The sequence below is a fragment of the Hyla sarda genome, chromosome 1 (assembly GCF_029499605.1).
Source record: "Hyla sarda isolate aHylSar1 chromosome 1, aHylSar1.hap1, whole genome shotgun sequence".
Lineage (NCBI taxonomy): Eukaryota > Metazoa > Chordata > Amphibia > Anura > Hylidae > Hyla > Hyla sarda.
In genome coordinates, this window is record NC_079189.1 from 516,091,814 (window position 1) to 516,110,895 (window position 19,082).

The following is a 19,082-nucleotide window of genomic DNA, read 5'->3' on the forward strand; positions in this document are numbered from 1 at the left end:
AATCTAATGGTCGACACTGGGTGTGATGCTGGCTCAACGGTAACGTGGATTGGCATACCAGATTGATCGACGTAACCCACTGGTTGTGCCTAGTGGTAGAAATTGAGAGCTGCGGTAAAATGCGCCAAAAGTGAATTATACTGTGACATGGGGAGGGCGAGTGAACCTCACCCCCTAAGCCGCAACATGGACTGGATTGACAGTATGCCGGGTTCAGAAAATATTGGTACGGAAAACAACATATTGCCCACCTATAATAAAGCACTGAATGACATGAACTACCTTACAACATTAAACTTCTGACTCACCAGGACTAGTACATAACCCAGGGGAGGGGCCATGAACCCCCTCACCTAAGCTGACCCCCGTCCTCAATTATTGAAGCTGATGACAAATAACCAAGCCATGATACAGTCTAATAGTGCCCAGCAGTACAACAATACATGTAACAAGTGCAAAACTATAAACAACGTAACCCTAACCCCTTGTGCCCCCCAACGGACTAGTGTGACGAGTGCCCAGCCGCAGTGGACAGTACCGCTCAGAACGAGGGGGGCGAGGGGGGGGGGGGTTAGCGTGCCCCTGCCTGGCCCGTAACTTCGTGGGGCTAGTGATCCTACCCCCCCACTGCCAGTACCCCCATATGCTGCGGACGGCGCCGCTCACCTGAAATTCATAACCATGCTGCCATCGATCTCGGATCCCGCCTAGCTACTTACCGGGCCCCGGGGCACCACTGCGCCACGCCGAGATCGCGGGACCCGAGATCAAGGCAGCACACTTACCCTGCTGGACGCTGCTTCCCACGCTGGCCGCCGCTTACCCGCTGGCCGCCGCTTACCACGCTAGACGCTGCTCCGGTCAGCAGACTGCTGACGTCACGTAACAGAATTCGCGGCGTGCCGGAAAGACGCTGCCGCAGGCTTTGTAGTGAGTAAACACCGCCCCTCCCACAAATACAGGCTAACTGCGTTAGCCTTAACACTTATTTTGTGGAAATAAAGACATGGGGGGACATTTATGATTGAGTTTACCCCTTTTTCATCTGTATTTTTTTGCGCAAAAATGTGCTCGTGTACTGTAGAAAGAAAAAATGCTTTACACACTAATTTATTATTGCACATTTTTTGTTTAGATATTAAAACTTTGTGCAAAGGCCACAGATTTTGTGCCAATATAAAACACTGAAGAGTGCACGTACGCATGTGTCAGATGGTAAAAACATGAAGGAATGTCTATCTTTGAGCAAAATTTATCAACAAGCTTGCGCATGGTTGATAAATTTTGCACAGACATGCAAAACATAGAAAGCACTGACATGGTTTAAATGATTTCTACCTCACACTGACATTGATAAATCTCCCCCATGGAGGCTACTTTCAAAGGAATGATATGAATGCTTTTATTTGAAACTATTAGAGATGAGCTCATCGAATCGGATGAATCAAAAGAATAGGGTATAAGATGTTAGATCACAGGGATCCCGCCTCTGGGGACCCCTGCGATTTCTCCTGCAGCACACTCATTTTTACGCTGCACCGAGCGAGCATCGCTCTGTGGCTGATGACGGGCGGGGCAGGGCAGGGCAGGGCTCAAGTCCTGCAGGAACTCATGGGAACGGAGTTCCTGCACTTTTTCCACTTCAGGAACCCTGTTCCCATTATCAAGAGTCCTGCAGGACCAGTCCTTGAGTGGAAATCTCGGGTGAGTTCCCACAATTTTTCTTCCAGGTCGTGACCCCTGGTGCAGGAGATGGAATATGGGAGGGGGCGTGATGGCCACCATTACCCCTCCCATTAACTTGCATTGAGGGGGTGGGGTGTGATGTCACAAGGGGGCAGAGCCATGACTTCACAATACTCCAACCCCTGCACCGCCCCTCATTAGCCACAGAGCGATCCTCGCTCTGTGCAGCTGAAAAATGGGGGTGCTTCAAGAGAGATTGTGAGGGTCCCCAGCAGTGGGATCCCTGCAATTTAACATCTTATCCCCTATACTTTTGATAGGGGATACGATGTTTAATGCCGGAGTACCCCTTTAAGAACTAGCACCTAGGTAACTTTGTGAAGTTTGTGATGTACATTATATCGCGGTATCAGTATATGTGACCATTGGGAAATTTTGTTGAATAAAGGAGGTGTATATAGGTCTAATTGGGGACCACTAGTAGCATACAATAGCATACATATTAAGGGAATTTAACCCCTTAAGTACTCAGCCCATTTGGGCCTTAAGGACTCAGACAATTTTATTTTTACGTTTTCGTTTTTTCCTCCTCGCCTTCAAAAATCATAACTCTTTTATATTTTCATCCACAGACTAGTATGAGGGCTTGTTTTTTTGCACAACCAGTTGTTCGTTGTAATGCCATCTCTCAATTTACCATAAAATGTATGGCACAACCAAAAAAAATACTATTTGTGTTGGGAAATTTAAAAGAAAACCGCAATTTTGAAAATTTTGGAAGGTTTCGTTTTCACGCCGTACAATTTACGGTAAAAATGACATGTTTTCTTTATTCTTTGGGTCAATAAGATTAAAATGATACCCATGATAACATAATTCTCTATTACTGTTGTGCTTAAAAAAAATTGCAAACTGTTTAACCAAATTAGTTTAAAATCCCCCTATTTTGAAGACCTATAACTTTTTCATTTTTCCGTATAAGTGGTGGTATGAGGGCTCATTTTTTGTTCCTTGATCTGTATTTTTTATTGATACCATATTTACTGATATAAAACTTTTAATACCTTTTTTATAAACAAAAAAATTGGAATAAAATGTTGTAAAAAAACACCTATTTTGGATTTTTTTTTTTTACGTTCACGCTGTTCACTGTACGGTATCAGTAACATCTTATTTTAATAGTTGGGATATTTATGCATGCAGCGATACCAAATATGTATCTAAAATATATTTTTTTACACTTTTTGGGGGTGAAATAGGGAAAATGGGACAATTTACGTTTTTATTGGGGGAGGGGTTTAAAAAATGTTTAACTTTTATTTTTTACTTTTATTTTTACACTTTAATAGTCCCAATAGGGGACTATTTATAGCAATCATTCGATTGCTAATACTGTTCAGTGCTATGCATAGGACATAGCACTGATCAGTATTATCGGTCATCTTCTGCTCTGGTCTGCTCGATCGCAGACCAGAGCAGAAGACGCCGGGAGATGGCCGGAGCAAGGTAAGGGGACCTCCGGCCGCCATGCTGGATGATCGGATCGCCGCAGCAGCGCTGCGGACGATCCGATCATCCATTTTAGTGACCGCAGTGCTGCAGATGCCGTGATCTGTATTGTTCACGGCATCTGAGGGGTTAATGGCGGACATCCGTGTAATCGCGGATGTCCGCCATTACGAGCGGGTCCCTGGCTGCTATCAGCAGCCGGGAACTGTAGTGCATGACGCGAGCATCGCTCCGATGCTTGCGGTTATGCATAGGACGTAAATGAACGTCTTGGTGCATTAAGTACCAGCTCACCAGGATGTACATTTATGTCCTGCATCCTTAAGGGGTAAATACACACCCTGGATAGGAACATTAATTCTATTATTACAGCGCTGGCACTTTATATCAATATTTTTAAAGTATATATAATGCACTAATCTATGAAAAGTATTTAATTATTCTAACAGTCTGTTTAACTGTACATCGGATCGGATCAAATGTTTTAAAAAATTTGGCGAATCGGCCAAATCAAATTTTTCTAAAATTCGCTCAGCTCTAAAAAACTATGGTACAGTGCTGGCGGCTCATAAGCAAATTTGTGGTGACAGATTGGCTTTAATGTTATGGCAGTCAATGATTCTAGACTTTCACATATAGTAGTTTGCTTGCCTTGCAGATTGCTAGAAAAATCCTCATTAATCATAATCCTCCCATTATTTGTTTTAACAAGGTCCACGATCAGTGAGCTCCATTAACACATCTGAAGTTTTGAGGCTAAGAAGATTAATGATTTTTCTAGTCGGTAGGCCTGGATCAAGGGGCCTGAGTTACATTATAAATCATGCAATTGACTGTAGCAAATAAGGTACATTCAGTGGAAAGGAAAAAACACCTACCCCTTTGGGTATTGATGAGTGTGGCAAGGAGCTAGATGGAAAGCAGCCGGGAAGACACTCAGGAGGCTCCAGGACTGACAGGGATAATACTGTATGTTGGATCAAAGGTGACCACAGACAGACGTTTTTCGCTATATTCATGGAAAATTGGATCAACTGACAATCCAATAAGAGACAGTACCAAATTTGGCAAGACTGGGCAAAAACCTTCTGATATCCACAATGTGGCTTCCGATAGGAAATAATACTTTTAACCACCTGATCTGATGTGGTGCAATTTGTTTAACAGGAGTTGAAGCAGTTGACCATGTGATTTTTATTATTATTTTAGTTTTTTAAACCCTAAATGAAGCAGCGTATTTTAACTTTTTCCTTCTTAACTTTACTGCAATTTCCATTGATTTATGTTCCAATTTTTTTTTTTTGTGGGCTAATTGTTCTTTTTAATAGAACCCTTTGTTTTCCATAATATGTAATGCATAACCAAAAATATATATATTTGTAGAATGGAATTGTAAAAAGAAAAACACAATGGGGGAGAATTATCAAAACCTGTCCAGAGGAAAAGTTGCTGAGTTGCCCATAGCAATCAGATCGCTTGTTTCATTTTTGAAAAGGCCTCTGCAAAATGAATGAAGCAAACTTATTGGTTGCTATGGGCAACTCAACAACTTTTCCTCTGGACAGGTTTTGATAAATCTCCCCTAATTACACAAATTTGCAGGGGTGTTCTAAGTTAATTCTTATTTTAACGAGAAATAAGAAAGGGCCTTCGAGAAGCTGAGTGCACTCGCAGTGTACTCAGACATCGCAGAGCAGCTTCGATGTCTGAATTCACTGCGCATGCACAGTGACTCAATGGTAACAGCTGGGGGAACACTAGGGTTGGGTCACTGGCAGATCTGCAGTAAAAAATATGCTGTGGATCCGTTACATGTGACCCTACCCTTACAATGTATTAAAGTAAATGGTCAAGCTGCCAAATATCTTTTATTATCTCCTTTTTGATGGGATTTAATAGGAGTCTTATCATGACAGCCACTGAGACTATCAAAATTCCCCTGCCTGCCACAACAACCAATCAGCATCCTATAATTGCCCCACAGGATGGCCCGTATGTGGCTAACTGATTGTCTAATTGTCTGGAAGCCACCATCATGATTGAGCTAGATCTGATGCTGGTGACAAACAACAGCTATCAGTTGCTAAAAGCAGCCAGCAGCTCCCAGGCAAGTGAACTACCACATGTACATTTAACCGCTTAAGGACTCAGTCCATTTTGGCCTTAAAGGGGTCATCCAACTTAAGAGCATCACCGACATTCTATGCGGGGCTGAGTCTCCAGTTTCGGAAAGCTCTTTGTTTCCGGGACTGAGGATGTGACATAATGCCATGCACCCTTATGACGTCATACCACGCCCCCTCCATTCATGTATATGGGAGGGGGCATGTCGGCCTGGAGACGCAGCCCCAGATAGAATGCGGGTGCTGCACGGAGCAAAAATCCTCCAAGGCAGATAAAAGAAAAGGGTGGATGCCAGCGAGTAGAAAACTTCACCTTTATTTCATCATATTAAAACCCTTGACATGAAAAATCTTCAATAAAGAACATGGATAAAATCTTTGGAAAAGGCACCCAGCTTGACGCGTTTTAGGTCATGTGACCTTTCATCAGATGCATGGTGGGAAGCCGAGAGACGGGGAATATATAGAGCAAGAGAAGAGAAGGAACAGGTAAGTGAAACACTGACCTGGGATTAACCCCAAACATTCCAAGTAATATTCTCCACTTGGCTGGACACTATGACAATAGGCAAATACAATCCAAGATTAAAAATATAACATTACATGAACAAGGAAAATGTTATATAGAAAAAAAGAAACCATTCATTTATGGTAACAAAATTGCATAGCAAGAGTATACAGTGATATATAGCAATGAAACAAAATTGCAATGCAAACGTTAATAAAAATATCATTTAAGGCAGCAAAACAAATACACTGAAACATTTAGTAAAGCAAAATAACACCTTAAATTAAGACCATAGGGTTGGAAGGTACGTAAGGAGTAAATCCAAAAGACTTCCCTATTATGCAATATTTTGATGCGATCGCCTCCTCTATCTGGTAAATTCACAATTTTGAGACCAAAAAATCCAAAGTATCACCTGCATGAACATTTTTAAAATGTTTTGAAAACATTGGATACGTGATGCTGTTAATTCCTCTCAAATGTTCCTGAATTCTCTTTTTTAATTGTCTTTTAGTGCTGTCAATGTAGGAAACGTTGCAGCTTTTGCAATGGATTTTGTAAACAACAAAAGTGGATCGGCAGTTAATAAACTGCTTAATGGTAACGGATTTTGATTCAGGGACATTAATAGTGGAAGTTTTAACAGCATATTCACACACAACGCATCTGGATAAACTGAATCAGAAAAATCCCTTCAAATTCAGCCACGAGGGATGGGGGAAAAGACCAGATGAAGTTGGTAAAGCACTGGGAGATAATAGGTTACCTAGATTAGGAGCCTGTCTGCTAGAAAAATTAACACAATTTTTGAAATATTTGTCCAAGATTGGGTCTTGTCGTAAGATTGGCAAAACTTATTTATAATCAGTTTGATTTGATTCAATTCTAGACTATATGTGGTCACAAATGTAGGCTTAAATTGAGTTGCAGATGATAAAGGTTTGGACTTAACCGTGAGAAGATTATCTCTAGTTTTGGATTGAACCTTGCTTTTGGCTCTATTCAGACACCAGGGCTGATAGCCTCTGTCTCGTAAGCGGCAAAAGATGCTATTGGACTTCACTTGAAAAGCTTCCTTGAACAATTTCTCCGGGCACGAGTTACCTCCCCTACAGGGACAGCTAATACTGTATGTTTGGGGTGGCATGACTATGTCCGGAGGATGGTGTTGCCCACAGTGGATTTCCCATTCCATCCTCCGGGCGGAGTTGTGCCTCCTCAAACATACAGTATTAGCTGTCCCTGTAGGGGAGCTGACTCACGCTCGGAGAAATTCTTCAACTGAGGAAGCTTTTCAAGAGTTGTCCAATAGCATCGTTTGCCGCTTACGAGACAGGGTCTTTCAGCCCTGGTGTCTGAATTGAGCCAAACGCAAGGTTCAATCCAAATCCAAACCTTTATCTTCTGCATCTCAATTTAAGCCTACATTTGTGACTACATATAGCCTAGAATTCAATCAAATCAAACTGATTATAAATAAGTTTTTGCCAATCTTACGACAGACCCAATCTTAGACAAGTATTTAAAAAATGGTATTAATTTTTCTAGCAGACAGGCTCCTAATCTAGGTAACCTATTATCTCCCATTGCTTTACCAACTTCATCTGGTCTTTTCCCCTGTCCCTCGTGGCTGAATTTGAAGGGATTTTTCAGATGCGGTTTATCCAGATGCGTTGTGTGTGAATATGCTGTTAAAACTTCTACTATTAATGTCCCTGAATCAAAATCTGTTCCCATTAAGCAGTCTATTAACTGCCAATCCACTTTTGTTGTTTACAAAATCCATTGCAAAAGCTGCAAAGTTTCCTACATTGACAGCACTAAAAGACAATTAAAAAAAGAGAATTCAGGGACATTTGAGAGGAATTAACAGCATCACGTATCCAATGTTTTCAAACATTTAAAAAATGTTCATGCAGGCGATACTTCGGATTTTTTGGTCTCGAAATTGTGAATTTACCAGATAGAGGTGGCGATCGCATCAAAATATTGCATAATAGGGAAGTCTTTTGGATTTACTCCTTACGTACCTTCCAACCTTATGGTCTCAATTTAAGGTCGGATGTTATTTTGCATTACTAAATGTTTCAGTGTATTTGTTTTGCTGCCTTAAATGATATTTTTATTAACGTTTGCATTGCAATTTTGTTTAATTACTATATATCACTGTATACTCTTGCTATGCAATTTTGTTACCATAAATGAATGGTTTCTTTTTTTCTATATAACATTTTCCTTGTTCATGTAATGTTATATTTTTTATCTTGGATTGTATTTGCCTATTGTCATGTTGTCCAGCCGAGTGGAGAATATTACTTGGAATTTGTGGGGTTAATCCCAGGTCAGTGTTTCACTTATCTGTTCCTTCTCTTCTCTTGCTCTATATATTCCCCGTCTCTCGGCTTCCCACCATGCATCTGATGAAAGGTCACATGACCTAAAACGCGTCATGCTGGGTGCCTTTTCCAAAGATTTTATCCATGTTCTTTATTGAAGATTTTTCATGTCAAGGGTTTTAATATGATGAAATAAAGGTGAAGTTTTCTACTCGCTGGCATCCACCCTTTTCTTTTATCTGCCTTGGAGGATTTTTGCTCCGTGCAGCACCCGCATTCTATCTGGGGCTGCGTCTCCAGGCCGACATGCCCCCTCCCATATACATGAATGGAGGGGGCGTGGTATGACGTCATGAGGGTGCATGGCATTATGTCACATCCTCAGTCCCGGAAACAAAGAGCTTTCCGAAATTGGAGACTCAGCCCCGCATAGAATGTCGGTGATGCTCTTAAGTCGGATGAACCCTTAAGCGGTTAAATGTACATGTGGTAGTTCACTTGCCTGGGAGCTTGTAAAATCAGCTTGTAAATCAGATTTGTAAATTACTTCTATTTAGAAATCTTAATCCTTCCAGTACTTAAAGGGGTACTCCGGCCCCAAGACATCTTATCCCCTATCCAAAGCACCCACCTGTAAGTACTGCCGGGCTGGAGGTTCTCAGTCTTTTGCCTCCCAACCACGGGGATGGATTATTGTGATGTCATACTCCGCCACCGTGTGACGTCATGCCCCGCCCCCTCAATGCAAGTCTATGGGAGGGGGAATGACCAGCGGTGGGACCCCAACGATCAGACATCTTATCCCCTATCCTTTGGATAGGGGATAAGATGTCTTGGGGCCGTAGTACCCCTTTAACAGCTGCTGTATGCTCCCCATGAAGTTCTTTTCTTTTTTAATTTCCTTTCTGTCTGACCACAGTGCTCTCTGCTGACACCTCTGTCCATTTTAGGAACTGTCCAGAGTACAAGCAAATCCTTATAGCAAACCTCTCCTGCTCTGGACAGTTCCTAAAATGAACAGAGGTGTCAGCAGAGAACACTGTGGTCAGACAGAAAGAAAATTCAAAAAGAAAAGAACTTCCTGTGGAGCATATAGCAGCTGCTAAGTATGGAAGGATTAAGATTTTTAATTAGAAGTAATTTACGAATCTGTTTAACTTTCTTGCACCAGTTGATTTAAAAATATATATTTTTTTCTCCAGTGGAGTACCCCTTTAAGGACATTTATGCAAATCTGACCTCTGTTACTTTATGCATTAAAAACACTGGGATGCTTTTACTTACCATTCTGAATTTTTATTGTGAGATTATTTTTTTCCTCACATATTCTGGTTTAAGACAGTGGTAATTTTTTTTCGATACTTGCATAATTTCTTTGTGAAAAATTCCAAAGTTTCAAGAAAACTATGAAAATCTTGCAATTTTCTAACTTTGAAACTCTCTGCTTGTAAGGAAAATGAACATGCCAAATAAATTATATATTGATTCACATATACAAAATGTCTACTTTATATTGGCATCATAAAGTTCACGTTTTTTACTTTTTGAAGACATTAGGGGGGCATACCCATACATCCTGCATCCATTAGGGGATGAATATGCAATAAAGCGTGACATCTTTTATTTTATTTTTTTTTTAAATGGTGGCATTCCTCTTTTGTTCATATCCCCCCCCCCAAAAAAAAAAAATTACAAAAATGAATCAACTAATTATATAAAGTCTTAATAGTATGAATAAAGAGTTCAACCTATCTAGCAAAAAAGAAAAACCCCTATAAGACTACATTGACAGAAAAATAAAAGAAGGTTCTAACTTAGAATATGGCTAAGCAAAATTGCTTCTTTTTCCTTAAAACATGTTTTTATTATTTAAAGTACTAAAATGTAAAAAATATCTATAAAGTAGTGCCCTATTAATACTCACCCATAGAATAAAGCTAGCATGTCCCAGTGCACAGTAAACAACAACAAAGGAATGTAGCATTTGTTTTTTTCAAATTTTTCCCCTCCCAAAAAAACAAAAACAAAAGCTAATCAATGAATTTTATATACACCAAAAATTGTGTAATGTAAAATACTCAGCCCACAAAAAGTATTCATGCATCTCCACTAAAAGAAAACATAAAAATCATGGCTTTTGGTAATGTTCTTGGTTCTTAACGCTTTATAACTCCCGGAAGAAGATGACTTTCTGAGTGCCGCCATCCCGGCCACTGCAATTTTATATTTTGTTACTTTTTATTGGGTTGATAGAGCTGCTTGCTTGCATATTTTTGCACAAATGGATTTATGCTTGATGTTGTATAGGCACTTTAGTTTTCATCTCAGTGTTACCTGTATGAGTAGGTATTGCGTTTACTGTAAACCTCTTTTTGTCTGTGCTGCTATTTTGTATTTTGTATTATTTTATCATGGAGATTATTGCAATGCTGCTTACCTGTAACTTAGGTTATTATATACTTATACTATTTGCCTAATGTGTAGTGTCTGGTGATGTTGCTTTTTTAGTTGATGTCTGTTTCACCCTTTTTGGTATTTTCGGTTATTTCATGCAATTATATATTTTTATGCTAATGAAGGTTTCCTATTATACTCTAAATTATTCTCAGTAAGTGACTCAGTTTTCTTCTTTTTTGTATTTAGTACTCAAGGTCCAAAATGCAGCATAAAGGGGTGAATCAGATTGTGAAAATGAGGTGTGACTTTTAGACTTTTTTGACGCTTCCATATCTACATTGATGAAAGACATTTGGGTGGTGATCTCTTTAGTGAAAGAGCAGTTGAGTTACGTATAAAATGAGAGAACCTAAGATTCCAACATTTGAGCATGATGTCCCAAAATTCCAACTTAATGAGAGATTTGGCAGTTTGCATTAAAGGCAGACAGTGATTAACAAAACACTTCAGAGTACAAGACACAGCAGTACTCAAACAAAACAGTGATGATCTCCACTTAATCGAAGAAAAGCCCACAGCATCTGCCAGCAAGGATGATCTGGAGCCATACGGAGCTATTGCTCAGATAGGCTGTCATCTCTAGAGATCAAGAACCATATGCTCTACTCAAGCACAAACTCCAAAGAAGTTAATTTTCTGACAAAATGCTGGGATAAATATGACATTCAAACAAGTGTGCTCACTCATCCTAAACATGCGCTCATCTACATGCATTAGATTTATGCAACGTTTAAAAGCAAGCAAATATAATTTGTCTGAAACACAAACACTGTCACGCCGGCACAGGTATAATTAATCTTTGTCCTCTCCACAGGTTTATGTATTCTACTGATTAACTATTCCTACAGCAAACTTAGGGGGAAATCAAAAACTCTATTGTGTTACATCTGTCAGACTGAGTCTATTTCATTGGACGAAAAGCTCAGGGATATAAGGCATAGCAGAATTTGTTTTATTTTATTTTTGTAAATAAAAAAACAACAACAATTTTTTGTTAAATGATCAATTACTTGTATAATAAGTTTGGAAGGTGTAAATATTGTAGTAGATAGGGTAAACTAAAAACATTTTTCGGATTATCCTACTGTGAATGAATTTGCTATCAGAGATGTAACATGACACGCACACACACACTCACGCGCACACGCGATTTCCGTACAGTACCTGGCATTCTAAACAGTACATTTAGTACACTGGATTGTGACGAGTACCCCTTTAAGGTGGCTTGTATGTTTTTTGTTATCCAAAATGAAAAAAATTTCCGGCTAGTTAACAAAATTAACGGGGGACATATACATTGCGTCTACAGGAGCTATTAGGACATCCTATTCTAAATCTATAGGCATTAATATAAAGTCCATCACACCGTTCTGTTATAACAGCTTTGTACTAGATTTTAAACTATGTCTGTGGGAATCTTTGCCATTTTATCTAAAATAGTATTTATAAATTGAACCACTAGTGTTGGAGGAGAGGGCCTGGCTTGCAATTCTTATTCTCGTTCATCCCAAAGGTGTTTAATATTGTTAAAATCAGTGCTTTGTGCAGCCAGTCAGGTTCTTCCATGACAAACTTCTCCAACCATGGCTTCAGGAACATTGAAAGGTTGTAAGCATAAAATAGTCTGAAATTTCTTGGTATGCTAAAGCATTATGATTTCTCTTTATTGGAACCAAGGTGCCTATGAAAAACCCCACATAGTATAATCCATCCTTCATCAAACTTTAGAGTTGGCACAATGCTGACAACTCCGGTGTTGGGGAAACACCGAAGTTGTTACTGAAAGTGCTGTTGTTGGTATCTTTATTATATTTAGTGTTGAATAGTGGGGATTTTGTGCTATTTTCTATCATCTACCACAATAATATTGCACCTTAGCACTTTCCATAACAATGTTGTGGAAAGTGGAAAATGTAGGGAAACCTTATTAAATACCATGGAAAATAAATTGTAGGGAATTAAAACCCACAAAGAAACCTACACTCCACTCTTAGTAAAAGAGGCCTTTGCGTATTTTCTTGGTGTCCCCCCGCTGTGTTTTTAAAATGTCCCATGTGTATGAGTTTCTTAGGGGGAGATTGCTTGTTGTTGTAATTTTTTTAATGCATTACCAATAACATTTATACACTTATAATGATTCTTGACTTGTCGTTTACTATTGATAAGTTTTATAGGTTGAGTATAGGCAGGTAATGTTCACCTGGAATTTGCCAACCCCACACCTGTCCATGAGACTTCCAGATTGACTGTGATATATTACTCTACAGAAGATGTTTCTACTGTTTCAGTGGTACAGTGGTGGTGTGCTTTACACCCTTCTATTCAACACGAATTTCAAGAAAGATTCAATACAAATGCGAATATCGCCAAGATTCTATTGCGCGAACATCTTCATTAAACTCCATTTTGTGTGGTCCAGGCTCCAGGGCATCTAAAATGGCAGATCCACATGTGAGGACATGGGACAAGGGACTCTTGGAAGGCGGGAAGGCAAGGCGGTTAGATGGGATGACTCTGAATCACATGCAGGATGCAGCCTATCAGCAGACAGTCACCCCTCGGATGTCACAGCCCTATATAATAGGCAGACATATTGCGGCCAGTCACTTTATTCATTACACTGCAGAGGGATAGGACGGAAAGCCTATGTGTGTGTTACACAGAAAAGCTTTTTCCAGCAGCGTTTCACCTCGTAGTCACATCAGCGTTCTGGTGGACAGAGAGCAGTGCTTTTTTCCACTGTAAAGGATTTTTACTGCAGCCATTAACCTCCCAGTCACTTTCTACAGCAATGCATTACAGAGAGGGGCACATAGCTGTGTGTTGCCTCATACATTTCTACAAGCTGCCTCAACTTCATAAACCTTAGGTAGAGGTGGCAGGAATAGGCAGGAATAATTTTTCAGAGTCTTTGTTCCACAACAAATCATCAGCTGGTTATACTAGTCTGTAGACGAAATAAGACAATATAATACCCTTCCTCATAGTTTTTGACAGAGTGCAATTTTGGCTTTAGCACACAGTTTTTGTGTGCTCCAGCACTGTTGTGTACTGCTGGTGTTGTGCAAAAATAAGTTTTTTTTAAGTGTACTGTAGTGCATTTTCTGCCCTCATAAGTGCATACCAAGAACCTACACCTAAGTAGTGTACTGTTTTGTAGCTGTTAATCTGTCAGGAGCCTTGATACTGTGAAAGTCCAGGCAAAAGTAATCACTGGCTTGTGTTTTACTCCAATACGTGTTGTTAAGCGAACTGTAGCGCATTTTTCTGCCCTCATAAGTGCATACCACATACCTACATCTGAGTAGTGTACTATTTTGTACCTGTTAATCTGTCAAGGGCCTACATACTGTGAAAGGATAGCCAAAACTACTAACTGGCTGGTGTTGTACTCAAATACTTTTTTAAGGGTACTGTAGCGCATTTTTCTGCCCTCATAAGTGCATACCACATACATATATATAAGTAGTTTACTATTTTGCAACTGTTAATCTGTCAAGGGCTTAGATACTGCGAAAGTCCAGCCAAAAGTACTCACCGACTGGTGTTTTACTACAATATGTATTTTTAAGCGTACTGTAGCACATTTTCCTGCCCTCATAAGTGTATATACCACATACATACATCTAAGTAGTGTAAAATTTGGTACCTGTAAATCTGTCAAGGACCTAGATACAGTGATAAGCCAGGCAGAAGTACTCACAAGCTAGTGTTGTGCAAAAATACTTTTTTAAGCATACTGTAGCGCATTTTTATGCCCTCCTAAGTGCATACCACGTACCAACATCTAAGTAGTGTATTATTTTGTACATGTTAATCTGTAAAGGGCCTAGATACTGTGGAGGACAGCCAAAAGTAATCACCGGCTGGTGTTTTACTCCAATAATTTTTTTAAAGCTTACTTTAGAGCATTTTTCTGCCCTCATAAGTTCATACCACATACATACATCTAAGTAGTGTTCTATTTTGTACCTGTTAATCTGCCAATGGCCTAGATACTGTGAAATTCCAGCCAAAAGTACTCACTGGCTGGTGTTTTACTACAATATGTATTTTTAAGCGTACTGTAGCACATTTTCCTGCCCTCATAAGTGTATATACCACATACATACATCTAAGTAGTGTAAAATTTGGTACCTGTAAATCTGTCAAGGGCCTAGATACAGTGAAAAGCCAGGCAGAAGTACTCACAAGCTAGTGTTGTGCAAAAATACTTTTTTAAGCATACTGTAGCGCATTTTTATGCCCTCCTAAGTGCATACCACGTACTAACATCTAAGTAGTGTATTATTTTGTACATGTTAATCTGTAAAGGGCCTAGATACTGTGAAGGACAGACAAAAGTAATCACCGGCTGGTGTTTTACTCCAATAATTTTTTTTAAGCTTACTTTAGAGCATTTTTCTGCCCTCATAAGTTCATACCACATACATACATCTAAGTAGTGTTCTATTTTGTACCTGTTAATCTGAAAATGGCCTAGATACTGTGAAATTCCAGCCAAAAGTACTCACTGGCTGGTCTTGTACTCAAATACTTTTTTAAGTATACTGTAGTGCATTTTTCTACTCTCATAAGTGCATTCCACATACGTACATCTAAGTAGTGTACTATTTTGTACCTGTTAATCTGTCAAGGGCCTAGATACTGTGAAAGTCCAGCCAAAAGTAATCACCGACTGGTATTTTACTGCAATAATTTTATTTAAATGTATGGTAGCGCATTTTTCTGCCCTCATAAGTGAATACCACATAAATACATCTAAGTAGTGTACTATTTTGTACCTGTTAATCTGTCAAGGGCCTAGATACTGTGAAAGTCCAACCAAAAGTAATCACCGGCTGGTGTTTTACTGCAACACCTTTTTTTAAGTGTATTGTAGCGCATTTTTCTGCCCCCATAAGTGCAAACTTAATATCCACATCTAAGTAGTGTACTATTTTGTACCTGTTAATCTGTCAAGGGCCTACATACTGTGAAAGGACAGTAGTACACATCTGTTGCTGTTCTAGACTAAAACTGTTTTAACCCCTTAACTCCTTAAGGACCGGGGGTTTTTCCGTTTTTGCATTTTCGTTTTTTGCTCCTTGCCTTTAAAAAATCATAACTCTTTCAATTTTGCACCTAAAAATCCATATGTTGGCTTATTTTTTGCGCCACCAATTCTACTTTGTAATGACGTCAGTCATTTTGACAAAAAATCTACGGTGAAATGGAAAAATAAATCATTGTGCGACAAAATTGAAAAAATAACGCCGTTTTGTAACTTTTGGGGGCTTCCGTTTCTACGTAGTACATTTTTCGGTAAAAATGACACCTTATCTTTATTCTGTAGGTCCATAGCGCGCAGCGTCGATCGCGGCGCTGCGCGCTATTAACCCTTTAGCCGCGCGCTCAGAGCTGTGCCGCGCTGCTAAAACCTAAAGTGAAAGCTGTCGGTTAACTCAGTGGGCTGTTCGGGATAGCCGCGGCGAAATCGCGGCATCCCGAACAGCTTACAGGACAGCGGGAGGGCCCCTACCTGCCTCCTCGCTGTCTGATCGCCGAATGACTGCTCAGTGCCTGAGATCCAGGCATGAGCAGTCATGCGGCAGAATCGTCGATCACTGGTTTCTTATCAGAAACCAGTGATCAATGATGAAGATCAGTGTGTGCAGTGTTATAGGTCCCTATGGGACCTATAACACTGCAAAAATAAAGTGAAAAAAAAGTGAATGAATATCATGTAACCCCTCCCCTATTAAAAGTTTGAATCACCCCCCTTTTCCCATAAAAAAAAAACACAGTGTAAATAAAAATAAACATATGTGGTATCACCGCGTTCGGAAATGTCCGAATTATAAAAAAAATTAATTAAACCGCTCGGTCAATGGCGTGCGCAAAAAAATTCCAAAGTCCAAAACAGTGCATTTTTGGTCACTTTTTATATCATTTAAAAATGAATAAAAAGTGATCAATAAGTCCTATCAATGCAAAAATGGTACCGTTAAAAACTTCAGATCACGGCGCAAAAAATGAGCCCCATACCACCCCATACACGGAAAAATAAAAAAGTTATAGGGGTCAGAAGGTGACAATTTTAAACGTATTAATTTTCCTGCATGTAGTTATGATTTTTTCCAGAAGTCCAACAAAATCAAACCTATATAAATAGGGTATCATTTTAATCGTATGGACCTACAGAATAAAGATAAGGTGTCATTTTTACCGAAAAATGTACTACGTAGAAACGGAAGCCCCCAAAAGTTACAAAACGGCGTTTTTTTTTTTCAATTTTGTCGCACAATGATTTTTTTTTTGTTTCACCGTAGATTTTTGGGCGAAATGACTGACGCCATTACAAAGTAGAATTGGTGGCGCAAAAAATAAGCCATCATATGGATTTTTAGGTGCAAAATTGAAAGAGTTATGATTTTTTAAAGGCAAGGAGCAAAAAACGAAAATGCTAAAACGGAAAACCCCCCGGTCCTTAAGGGGTTAAGTGTAGAGGAGCATATTGTACTCCCCTCATATACACACTAAGTATGTCAGGCAGAGAAGTCCTGGGATGTGCACAGAGGAGTGGCAGAGGCCTAAATTCATTAGGCACAGACTAGGGGCTAGTGGCATCAGGAGTCGCAGCGAGAGGCCTGAGCTCCCGGTATCAGCTAGTGGTCGTGTCTCGACCAGCAATACATCTGCCGTCAGCAATTGGTTAACACGGTAATCCACTTCATCACAAGTAACATCTGATACCCCCCGTCAACAGTCGGTGGGTTCCTCAGACACAACCCTCCATTGGCATGGCCCAGGAGCAGGCCCTGTCCTTCCATTGCATCTGTCCTATGCTGTTCCCTCTCCTACAAAAGTATCTGATGCTGTGCGTTCAGCTCCACTACTCAGTGAGGACAATCTAATAGAGGGCAGTCAGCAGCTACTGCCCAGCCAAGAAGTGGAGGAGACATGCGCTGCTTGCTCCGCTAGGCGGGCAAGTAGTGATGAGGAGAGTGATGAGGGAGGTGGTGTTGCAAGTGTTCAGGGTCCTGAAGCAGACACTGTTGATGAACCTGAAGAGGACATCAGAGGCGTTCAGACACTTGTTGTGATGATGAAGCCGATCGTAATTAGGAGCCGGGTGCAGAAGGGCCTTCATCATCATCAGGAGAAGACGGGAGCAAGGTGGTGTCATGGTAAGCAGTCTGCATGGTAGCAGAAGTGGAAATTCTGGAGCCAAACGTGCCCAGGGGAGACCACCTGCTTCGTGGCAGCCTACCTTCCCGGGAGGTAGTGGAACTGGGATTCCTGGACACGGCGGCAGTAGCAGTCAATTAGTGCGGACTGCTGGTGGGAAAGTCAGCTACTTGGCAGTTTTTCATCAAGCATCCGGAGGAGGTTAACATAGCGACATGCAAAATGTGTCAGCAGAAGGTGAAGCGTGGCCAGGGTCCTAATGTTGGCACTACAGCCCTGCATCAACATATGCTGCACCACCATAAAGCAGCATGGGGGAACTGTGACTCCGATGTAGTGGTCCAGCTTGCTCCATCAACGAGTGGCACGCCGCTCCCTCTTTCAGCCAGCCAAGGCTCCACCCCCTCAGCTGAAGGGAGCTGTGTGTCATACCCTCCTTCTGTCACTCCAGATGCTCCTGCTCATCCTACTTTTAGTCATTCCGACAACAATCCATCGGCGAAGCCTTGTCCAAGAGACAACAGTATGCGCCCACTCATCCAACGGCGCAGAAGCTGAATGTGCTCTTGTCCAAGTTGCTGGTGCTGCAGTCCCTCCCTTTTCAAGTGGTGGACTCTGCACCTTTCAGAGAACTGATGGCTTGTGCCGAGCCTAGGTGGAAAGTGCCAAGCCATAATTTCTTTATGAAGAAGGCAGTACCAGCCCTGCACAATTTTGTGGAAGAGAAGGTGGGCCAGTCCTTGAGCATGTTGGTGTGTACCAAAGTGCATGGCAGCACCAACGTCTGGAGCTGTAACTATGGTCAGGGACAATACATGTCCTTTACGGCTCACTGGGTGCATGTGGTTCCTGCACAGCCACAACACCAGCTTGGACAGTTCACACCGCATCCTCCTCCACGCTCTCAGGCCGTTGGTCCTGTGATAGTATGCGACTCCGCCTCCTCATCCTCCACCATTTCCTCAGCCTCCACTGTCCAGACAAGTCTCAGTGCCCCTTCAGCATACCGTGTGTGCAGGGCACGGTGGTGTCACGCTGTTCTTCACATGGTTTGCCTTGGCAAACGGAGTCACACAGGGGAGGGACTGCTAAAAGTAATTTGTAAAGAAATCGGAGCATGGCTTACTCCACAAAAACTGGAATTGGGAACCATGGTGACCTACAACGGGAAGAACATTGTCTGCGCTGCGACTTGGAAGGCTGAGCCATGAGCCCTGCATGGCACACGTGTTCAATCTGGTTCCTGAAGTGTTCCCCCCATTTGCAAGACATCCTAACAATGCGAAGTAAACT